We start from the raw sequence: 12,256 nt of genomic DNA, 5'->3' as shown, positions 1-12,256 counted from the left end.
CAGTGTGTGTCTGTGTGTAGCAGTGCTGTGTGTGTCTGTCTATGTGCAGCAGAGCTTTGTGTGTGTGTCTGTGTGTAGCAGAGTTGTGTATGTGTGTCTGTGTGTACTAGAGCCGAGTGTGTGTGTCTGTGTGTAGCAGAGTTGAGTCTGTGTTTAACAGAGCTGAGTGTGTGTCTGTGTGTAGCAGTGCTGTGTGTGTGTCTGTGTGTAGCTGAGTGTGTGTCGGTGTATAGTAGTGCTGTGTGTGTCTGTATGTGTGCAGCAGAGCTGTGTGTGTGTGTGTGTGTCTGTGTGTAGCAGAGTTGTGTATGTGTGTCTGTGTGTACTAGAGCCGAGTATGTGTGTCTGTGTGTAGCAGAGCTGAGTGTGTGTCTGTGTGTAGCAGTGCTATGTGTGTCTGTGTGTAGCAGCGTTGTGTATGTGTGTCTGTGTGTAGCAGAGCAGAGTGTGTGTGTCTGTGTGTAGCAGTGCTGTGTGTGTGTCTTTGTGTAGCAGAGCTGAGTGTGTGTCTGTGTGTAGCAGTGATGTGTGTGTCTGTGTGTAGCAGAGCTGAGTGTGTTTGTCTGTGTGTAGCAGAGCTGAGTTTGTGTGTCTGTGTGTAGCAAAGCTGAGTGTGTGTCTGTGTGTAGCAGAGCTGAGTGTGTGTGTGTCTGCATGTAGCAGCGTTGTGTATGTGTGTCTGTGTGTAGCAGAGCTGAGTGTTTGTGTGTGTGTAGCAGAGCTGAGTGTGTCTGGAAAGGAATTGACTCAACATTTCTTTATTTACACAACGTAGTTTTTAAAAATGCGTGTGTAAAAAAGCGCATTGTGCGTACTAACAGCGCACTTTACCAATTATGTAAATAAAAAGCGTAATCAAAAATTTTTTGATGCGGTTTTTGGCACGTAAAATGCGCAAAAAAAGTGTCACATACACGCCATGTGAACCTGTCAACTGAAAAGTCATTCACTTCACTTTCATCATTCTAAGGGCATGTTCACATGCAGTGCTTTCAGACGTTTTTCAGGCCGTAAACATCCGCGAAAAACAGCTGAAAAATCAGAAGCAGAACGCCTACAAACATCTGCCCATTGTTTCAATGGGAAATACGCCGTTCTGTTCCTGCCGGGGCATTTTTTAAGCAGCTGTTTTCCAAAAACGGCACGTAAAAAGACGCCCGCCAAAAAGAAGTGCATGTCACTTCTTGGGACATTTTTGGAGCCGTTTTTCATTGACTCTATACAAAAACAGCTCCAAAAACGGACATAAAAAAATGCGGCCAAAAACACGAGTTTTATAAAAAATGGCTGAAAATCAGGAGCTGTTTTCCCTTTGTTTAGTAAGCGTTTGAACATACCCTTAGCCTTTTGGTGTGTCCTATAGCTTCTGCCAGCTGCCATTTGTACAATCACTCCCAAAATGACAGTTGGACACTGCTTAGCAATTTGAAGACACCTTTTCCTGGCTTATAGGAGGGGGGGGTGAGATTCCCTCCCACATTTAAGTCAGCTGTGAGTCAGGTTGCTTTGCCTTATTCCCCTTGCTGTAATTCTGGGAAGTGCTCCCTCTGGTGGCCAACATAGGAAAACATGTCAAATTATTATTAAGTTTTTAATACTTTCCACCATGTGGAAGAAAAAAGAAAATACAGCAAAAAACTTAAAATATAATAGAAATAAGTAACTTACGTAAAAAAAAAAAAGGTTTAATTCGCAACACATTCCCTTTAAGGGGTTAAAGGGTAACTAAACGTGTAAAAAAAACTTCTGACATAGTTACATAGTTTGTACGGTTGAAAAAAGACACATGTCCATCAAGTTCAACTCAGGGATGGGAAAAGGGAAGTAAAACATTTCTACACATAGGAGGTTATATTTTTTTGTTCTAGGAAATTATCTAAGCCTTTTTTAAAGCCATCTACTGTCCCTGCTGTGACCAACTCCTGCGGTAGACTATTCCACAGATTCACAGTTCTCACAGTAAAGAAGGCTTGTCGCCTCTGCAGGTTGAACCTTTTTTTTTTTCCAGACAGAGGGAACAGGATTTCACCATATTTTTTGTATGTGCCATTCATATATTTATATAAGGTAATCTTTTCCCCTTTAGTCGTCTTTTTTCAAGACTAAATAGGTTTAGTTCTTTTAATCTTTCCTCATAACTTAGATTCTCCATGCCCCTTATTAGCTTCGTTGCTCTTCTTTGTATTTTTTCTAACTTCAGGGCATCCTTTCTATGAACTGGAGCCCAGAACTGAAATGCATATTCTAGATGAGGCCTCACTAATGCTCTGTAAAGTGGTAATATTACAAAGCATGCATGTCATAGAAGTTTTAGTTGGTGGGGGTCTGATCGCTAAAACGTAGCGGCTGAAGCGCTCGGTTGAGTGCTGAAGCACTTAGTTTCTGATGGGCTATTCTCTGAAAACCAAGCAAGTGGTGCAAGTCTATGAGCCGGTACACCACTCGCTTGGCTTTCCGAGAAAAGCTGATTAGAAACAAAGAGGGCACAGGGCTCACCCGAGTGCGTCTGCCACTTTGTTTTAGCAATTGCTGGGGTCTCACTGTTCTGTGGGGGTCTCACTATGACATGTCCGAAGGTTTTTAAAAGTTTAGTTACCCTTTAACCCATGGTAGACATTCCAGGGGCATATCTGAGAATTTGTTCTTGATACCCATCTTTGTGATAGCCCATGACAACAACAATCCATCACACAAGATGTATTGCTTGATAGTAGGTGACTTAAGTCTGGGAGTCTGATCCCACCAGCTTCTTGAGGTCTCCATAGTATTGTTTTAGCAAGCTAGGTAGGCTTCCCTTACCATATAAACGTGTGCTGAAATTGAAAATAAACACAGGGAATTTTGAATTTGTTAAATTCTTGTAGGCTTATGTATAATAAAATATTGGGCAGAATGTGGCTGGGTTGTTGCATAGTAACAATGCAAGAATGCACTGGGTGACCACTCACATCTTCTTAGCCCTGTGTATTATGTTGTTGTCACTGAATCTTTATCTAGCTGCTTCCTGTTTCCTGTAGATGATATAAGGCTATTGCCACCCAATCATCTCCCTGAAGTGGGCTGGAGTTTGGACACCGCATATGTCATAGATATTGTTGTATAACACTGAGTCTGTAGCTTCTTCTTTCTTTTTCTGTGCCTTAGATCTGCATTTATGAATCTTCAGCATCCTGCTCATAATTTGGAATGGTCTATTTAACTATAATTTCGAAAAGATGTGATCCCTAAAAAGCATCAAAAGATACTAGAGCTGCTCCATGCAGGGAGTGATTTCCATAATCAACATAGCTGACAGACGCTGATCTATTCTCTTCTAATAAGTAAGTTGGAGGTGGCATAGAGAAAAATAGAAAACCACTGTCATAATCTGTGCTAAGATAAAGTAGGAGGTAAGAATGAGTTCATGTGTCTGAGGACTTTTTCTTCAACTTGGTGCGTCTAACTGATTCCTTAAGAAAAATTGGTTCACACTGCTGCATGACCATCTCCTCAGCTTCTCCTCTTCCACACTCACCTCCTATCTGTTTTTTCAGGCTTTTCCTTCACTTCAGTGGCCTAACTCTCTCCTCCCCTTCAGGTAAGGTTTTAGGGCAACTGGGGCAATACACTATATAAATGTACTACATAGATCAGGTTGACTTAGATGTACTTGGGTAATATTAATTGGCCTTTGAGGCCTACAAGTTTGCCATATAGATCGATAAAAATAGTTTATTTCTAATCTTCCATCTGAAAACCATCACAGAAGGGGTGAAGTATCTATTCCTAAGCCAAAAAGAAGTCATATTTAAAGATTGACACTGTTTATTCCAGCAGCACATGATTATTTATTTTATAAGATGTTTATTTGTAAATTATTCTACTGTGTAGATCTAATTCTGAATTGTATACAAACACCTATAAAGAATTAATTTAGTCTCAGAGACCAGTATATGACATTATATGTCTAGCATTTATGACAAAAGAGATTGATTTGACAAGGTTAATTGATATGCCTAGAGGTTTCTGGTCTATCTATAGATCATTACAATCAGGATTACACTATACATCTGGATGGAGCAATAAAAGGCTAATAAAATGTGCCCCAAGGGAAAGTTTCCATTTGCGCCACACCATGCAATATAGCCTAAAGTTGCCAGTTATTTTCCATTTAAAATTATTCAAAGAACAAGAAACAACTTTGGCACAGTCTGGTGCAGACACATGCAGAGCTCACAGCCTAAGGTAATGCACAATGTCTTATCAATCGTCTGGGTCTTCAGATGTCATAGTAATTTTTCTAATCCTTTTGGTCCAGGCTCTGCAGATTGACACAGTGCCTGAGGTAGACCCGAGGGGACAGCATAGCTTTCCTTGTCAAACAATTCACGCCTCAGCTTGTCTACAACAGATGGAGGTTCTGAAGAATTAAAATGAAAAAAAAAAAAGTCTAAGACTTTGAGGAACATGATGGTTATATTTAACTCTATAAAACATTTGTGTTGTTCCCTTGCTCAAACTGTGGATTCCTCGACATCTTGCAACTCTAACACATAGCATGTTGGTAGAGATGTGTTAATGAGATTTGGCAGCTATTTTTTTTTAAGCAAATCATTATATAGAGAAATCCTCTATTATATTTTTAGCTAATTCACAGTTTTGGAATAACTCAACTGAGATTTCACCATTCAAGATTTAAAAGATCCCCCCTAGGAGTCAGGATTTGGGAAACAAATTGATAAGATGGATTGCTTTGTGACATATCAAGCAGACTTTTGTACTAGGATTCACACATGGTGGTAATGTTAATGAGAGTGAAAATAATTAGGCAGTAGTGGATATTTTAGGTCTACATTTGACACTTACATAGTGATAGACAAGAGTATAAACCGTTAGTATTAAGAAATAAATAATTGTATTAAACTCTTAACGCATTAAATACACAATGTCAGGAAACTTTAACTTGACTTTTTCAATAGCTTTTCAATGGCTTTTGTTGTGTGATATCACGTTGCAAAAAATATATTGGATATGTAGTCCAACTACTCTCTCTCCTAATTCAGTGTATAATTCTTTCACAGATTATCTGTAGTCCAATCTCTCTCAGTCTCTCTCTTTTACATATACACACTACTACATTGTTTAAATAATACTGCCCTAAAGACAACATACAGACATATAGACAAGCGTACATATGCAAACACAAGGTCACTAACTTACCTGCTGGTATATTGGTATCCATTGATATCCTGGTGAGCATGAGGTCAGAGGAAGTCCCAGGACAACAATTGAGGGAAGACATGACACTGTACATATACTAAGCAGTCAACTTCCTCCTTATGTTGGCTGCGCAGTGACCTTACTTTTCTATCTGACAGTAGCCATGGCGGAAGATGAACTACCAACCTGCAGCTGAACTCTACAGGTTATAATAAGTTATTTACATCTTATATGGTAATGGTCCAAACCAGGGTTAAAATTACATATATCTTTGGTAACATACATTTGAAATGTAATGTTACCAGTAACTTATTATGTGGCATTTTTGCGTACCACAAATTGATAACACAGTTTAGTAGTGTTATACACTGAATGGCCACTTTATTATAGACACCTGCCCTTTCACGATTGGAGCTTTCCTGTATGGAAATCATACACGTGACCCCAGAGTGCAGCATAAAATCAAGAGAGCAAGTTTTCCATGGATCAGTTTCAGTATGAATTCACATTACAATGTGAAAATCAAGCGAGCTGAGTGATTTAGAACACGGCATATTCATCATTGCTAGACATGCCAGGGCCAGTATTTAAAAAAAAACTGCAAACCTTGTGGGGATTTCCTGTGCCACAGTATCAAGAGTATAACAGGAATAGTGTGATTGAGGAAAAACATGTTTCGGGGGAACCTATTGTCAACAACTTGTCGACAAAATGGGTCAGAGGAAGATGTCAAGGATGGTTCTGGTGCACAGGCGGTGCACAGTAAATCAAATTGCAGCTAAATACGCTGGTGCTCCAACTAACATGTCCGAGTGCACAACTCGATATTCCTTAGCACGGATTGGCTATAAGAGTAGACTACCAGTTCGAGTGCCAATGCTGTCTAAGGGAAACAGAAAGGCAAGACTTCAGTTAGCAAAAAAAAGAGTAGAAATTGGATCACTGAGCAGTCTAAAAATAATGCCTGGTCAGATAAATCCAGATTTCTGTTGCAACATGCTGATGGGAGGGTCAGAATTTGGCACAAGCAGAATGCATCAATGAACCCTACCGGTTAGGTGTGAGCAGTTCAGGCTGGTAAAGGAGGAGTAATGGTCTGGAGAATGTCTTCTTGCCACAACATGGGTCATCTGATACCTGTGTATAGATGTTTGAACAGTAGGGCTTACATAAGCATTGTGGCTGACTAAATTCATCCCTTCATGGCAGCTATTTATCTTATGGCAGAAACACACTTTAGCGGCAACTGCCATTAGCTAACCTGTCCACATGGACCAATATTCCTGCAGAACAATTTTAGCACCTAGTGAAATCTATGCCACGACAAATTGCTGCGGTTTTGAAGGTGAAAGGAGGTCCAATGCACTACTAGATGGGTGTCTCTAATAAAGTGGCCATTTAGTGTATATCATGCACATCTTTCAACTTAATTTTTTTTTTATAAAACATCTTTCATGATATGATGACCTACTGTAGTGTAGTGTGCACAGGTGCTACCCAACTTAGCTGAGCTGAGCTGGCAAACGGAGCAAATGAAAAATGTGCTCACAGGAATAAATGGTATCCCAAAATTCTACCAAGCTAGAAAATTGAAATACCTCACAAAACTCCTAGGTAAGGAGGAATTCCAATCTACTGGACATTTGTAGCTTTTTAACCAATTGTATCATAAGTATGGTTGTTAGTGCTATATAGACATGAAATCCTAAAAGCACAATAGAAAGATAGATAAAGACCAGAAATATTGCAGACGACAAGGTGATTTCAGCTTTTTTCCGCTACATGTGGATGAGGTTTTTAAAAAAACATCCACATGTATTGCACTGCAAATTTTCATGGATTTTCAGCGTGGAATCGGCACAAAAAATCTGCTACAAATCCGCAACATTTGAACTCGCGTTTATCATTTTGCTTCTTACTTTAGGTCTGACACTGAGGTCTACAGGATTATTTTTTTGAGCTGCACCATTCTCTGTAACGCTCTACTTGTACAATCAGACTTGCTCCTGCCTTTCAAAAGATTAAATAGGCCCACAACACTTAACTATTAACCAATCCCTTCATAGATTCCTCTTCTAACCTGAAGCCAACAACTACCACCTCCTGCCAGTGTTCCTCACCTATCAAAGATGCTTTCACTATGACTACAATATTTTCAGAATGAGATCCAGACTGGGTGCTCTCCTGTACTGCCATGAGTAATTTACTACTATTAGACTGTATACCTGTAATAAATAACCTTTGCCATGTTGGTGAAATACGTTCTTCCCCTAAGAGGAGAGACCTGTCAGAACTACTATTGTAACAATATACGAGAACTGTGTTTTAATACTGCAAACGGAGTACCAAGATACAAACAGAATCGCTAAGGACTGATAGTAATCTAAATGCCCTTATTTGTCATCTTTTTTTTTAATCAGTCAACTCTATTAACTATTTTGCACAAAAAACATTGCAAACATACAAAAATATAAAGAAAAAGGAAAGACATCTGAAAAATACTGTACAGAGAAAAATGCAGTCATCCCCCTCCTTCCCATAAACAAGCATGGTTAATGACAGCAATATGTTCAGAAAAAAAAACATTCATACATCCCCCTAACAACCCCTTCCTCCCCCCAGGTGTCCAACTCACATATCCTTCCCTCTCCTCCCTCCGGGCCCTATACCATTCCCACCCTTATTTGTTATCTGTAAGGGAATTAGGTAGCGGGACAGTCGTCTCCTGGGGTAGACGGGCACTCGGTATCAAACACGCCAGTAAATTCAGTCCGCACAGCAAAGATGTGGTACTACTGGCCTCAGCCAGTTTTATTTACAGGTTGTACATGAATAAAAAAAGAAAACAAATAAAAGAAAATTCTATGCCTGTCCGGCACTAACTATACAGTCAGGTATCCTAACTAACACAGTGCAGGCCTAATGCCTGGCACCATAAACCATGCAGACCATACAACCTGTTATGAATGCAGTCTGTTTTGCTCTCACAAGCTCCTCTCCCAAGGCTGAGAGAGAGTGTGACTGATATTATACGATATCCTGTCACCAGATGTCTCTATATGTGCCTATGTGTGATCCCCCAGTTGTTGTGATGTGAATTGCAGCCTGTCAAAGTTTTTGCTAGCATGTCGTGATATTGTATTGAATTGGTTCCATGATACATTGGAGCCCTTTACTAAATTCAAGCAAAGGTAATGGTGGACGTATCTGTAATTTATCATTCCCCCTGAAATGTCATCTATGCTTTATCCCATAATAAGAAATGCATTGTATGACTGTTACATTGTGGTGTCCATTTTTTGCCATCATTGGTGTCACTGAGCTGGGCCAGGATTTATACAAAGGCTGCTATGGTAAACGACATGATTGATTCATCCTTCAAACACAATGAGAATATTTTATTTGCTATGCCTAGATCAATAAATACAAAAGCTGGTGAATACACATTTTGTATTTGATTTTGGTTCAGCAAAAACATACAAGGTCCCCAAGGTGATGATGATGATGATCCACAGGAGTACTCAGAGATGGCAGAATGTCTCCATACACAAAGATCAACTCATCATGGAACATCAGAAAAAAACACGAGCAAACAAATTCTAAAAGAAAATGAGCAATATAGAGGTATATTATATTGTTTTTGTTGTTGTTTTTTTGCTTATCACCATGACTGCAGTGCAAAGAATAAACAGAATAAAATAGCAATAGGTACATCTGTTCAGAGAACATATTGAATGATGTTTAGAAACACAGAAGCAGAATCATGGGTAATATTTTTTCCTATCCTTTTTGATAGGGTATGTAATATTAAAGTAGAGAGTGGGACATGAGTATATACTAGTCCTTCTCAATGAATTAGAATATCATCAAAAAGTTAATTTATTTCAGAAATTCAATTCATAAAGTGAAACTCATATATTATATAGATTCATTACACACAGAGTGATCTATTTCCAGCATTTTGGCTAATAGTTAATGAAAACCGAAAATTTAGTCTCAGAAAATTAGAATATTGGTTAAAAGTTGAAGATTGTAGACTCATGGTGCCACACTCTAATCAACACAAAACACCTACAAAGGTTTCCTAAGCCTTTAAATGGTCCAACAGTCTGGTTCAGTACGCTACACAATCATGGGGAAGACTGCTGACTTGGCAGTTCTCCAGAAGACAGTCATTGACACCCTCTACAGGGAGGGTAAGCCACAAAAAAACATTGCTAAAGAAGCTGGCTGTTCACAGAGTGCTGTTTCCAAGAATATTGAGGGGAAGGAAAAAGTGTGGTAAAAAAAAGGTGCACAAGCAACAGGGATAACTGCAACCTTGAAAGGATTGTAGAGAAAAGGCCATTCAAGAATCTGGGGGAGATTCACATGGAGTGGACTGCGGCTGGAGTCAGTGCTTCAAAAGCCACCACACACAGACACATCCAGGACATGGGCTACAACTGTCGCATTCCTTGAGATAACGTCAGAAGCGTCTTACATGGGCTAAGGAGAAAAAGGACTGGTCTGTTGCTCAGTGGTCCAAAGTCCTATTTTCAGATGAAAGTACATTTTGCATTTAATTTGGAAATCAAGGTCTCAGAGTCTGGAGGAAGAGTGGATAGGCACTCAATCCAAGATGCTTACGGTCCAGTGTGAAGTTTCCATAGTCAGTAATGGTTTGGGGAGCCATGTCATCTGCTGGTATTGGTCCACTGTGTTATTTCAAGTCCAAAGTCAACGCAGCCATCAACCAGGAAATTTTAGAGCACTTCATGCTTCCCTCTGCTGACAAGCTTTATGGAGATGCTGATTTCATTTTACAGCAGGACTTGGCACCTGCCCACACTGCTATAAGTACCAATACCTGGTTTAATAACAGTCACGATGCTGGGTGTGGACCCACTGGCCCGTACCGCGTAGCGGGGTGGCAGCTGGACAAACAGGTATAGTACAGAGTCTATAGTCCAGAAAGGGTACCTGTGGCAACTCGGACAGTAGCAAGGCAGGCTCAGCTGGGACCAGGCAGCAGGTAGACGTCAGGCGTGGAGTAGCAGAACACGACAATAGCTTGAGCACGGCACTTTACCAGGACAGCACGGGATACAGGATACAAGATACAGGAGACCATTTGCAAGACAAACTTTGGGTAAAGAACAACGCTCAGGCATAGAACAAGAGGGCAGAGCCCTTTTTATAGTCCAGTAGCATTCTGGGCTTGATTGCAGACTTCCTGTAATTATGCGTGCACTGGCCCTTTAAGACCGTGCGCGCGCCCTCCGGAGACAGTCTCGATACCAGGAAGTGAGTGCGGCCATCGAGGGGTAAGTCAGAACGACGGGCCGTGGTCATAGACGTTACAATAACCACAGTATCACTGTGCTTGATTGGCCAGCAAACTCGCCTGACCTTAACCCCATATGGGGTATTGTCAAGAGAAAGATGAGACACCAGACCCAACAATGCAGACGAGCTGAAGGCCACTATCAAAGCAACCTGAGCTTCCATATCACCCCAGCAGTGCCACAGGCTGATCGCCTCCATGCCACGCCGCATTGATGCAGCAATTCATGCAAAAGGAGCTCCGACCAAGTATTGAGTGCATGTACTGTACATAATTTTCAGTAGGCCAACATTTCAGTATTAAAATATTTTTTTTTAATTGGGCTTATATAATATTCTAATTTTCTGAGAGACCAAATTTTGGGTTTTCATTAACTGTTAGCCATAATCATCAAAATTAAAAGAAAACAATGCTGGAAATAGATCACTCTGTGTGTAATGAATCTATATAATATATGACGTTCACTTTTTGAATTGAGTCACTGAAATAAATTAACTTTATGATGATATTCTAATTCATTGAGAAGGACTAGTAGATATGAAATGCTGGAGGGACCCTAGTAGTTGGCAGGTATATAGTTAATATACAAAAGAACGAATGTGCCTAATGCACACTGAAACCCAGTTTCCCAACTACTATCTAATTCATGATATTAAAATATAACTTTTATTATTTTGCTATTAAGATGTCCATGAGGGGACACACGATAAACACAAAAAGTTAACATTTATAGCCAATGTTAGTTAGCACACGCTATCTGGACTCTATCTGCACTGTTTCAAGACAGAGTATTGAGTGAATGAGTCTGATTGTATTAGAACAGCAGCTGCAGACTGCTGAAACTACGTGGATACAACAATTGTGACTGGTATGCACGCTGTAGATGCTAATAGGACATGGCTGTTTTAAAATTTAAATTAGCCCCCGACATGTTTCGCTGTAGACACAGCGTCCTCAGGGGATCAAGACGGGGCTAGTGAGCACGCGTTCTAGTTTTTCCTCTTTTAAAGGCTCCGATGTGTGTCACACAGGAATCACCTGTGTGAGAACCAATAGGATCTCCGTCTGAAAGACGAGCCTCCATACGGGGAGATTGGCATATGACTCAACCAATCCGGAGGATGTATGTGGGACCAGTTAGAGTGCGCCGAACGCGCATGCGCAGCGTGTTCATAGCTAGACTTAGGCGATTATTTACAGTCTAGATAGCAGGTGCGCATGTCGGGGCACTATCTGAAAAGAAGTCTCCATACTAGAAGATTGGCATACTGCTTAGCCAATCAGGAGGGTGTGTGTGAAGCCAATCCAAGTGCACCGAACGCACATGCGCACCTTGTACGCGGCTGGACTTAGCCGATTTTAACAGTTCCAACGGCAAGTGCGCATGTCTGGGCACTTAGAAATTCCAGCAATGGCTAAGTTCTACTGGGAATCAGGTAAGCAATATTTGTATATATATATATATATATATATATATATATATATATATATATATATATATATATATATATATATATATATATATAAAGATGCCGGGAAAGACAGATGCCTGGTACAGGCTAAGATGTCATCCCGACAGGTACAATGAAAAAGTCCGGCAGTTTAAGAAGACGGCGCAACTTTTGGGGTTAATTGTGTCCCCATAGATACTCCAATAATGCACAAATATTGCTATAGGATGATATATAAAATTCAATGTATTCCACAAGGGCAGCCTGTTTGGCACTGAAG

Source organism: Rhinoderma darwinii, chromosome 3 (genome assembly GCF_050947455.1).
Source record: "Rhinoderma darwinii isolate aRhiDar2 chromosome 3, aRhiDar2.hap1, whole genome shotgun sequence".
Lineage (NCBI taxonomy): Eukaryota > Metazoa > Chordata > Amphibia > Anura > Rhinodermatidae > Rhinoderma > Rhinoderma darwinii.
Note: the sequence above shows the minus strand (reverse complement) of the source record.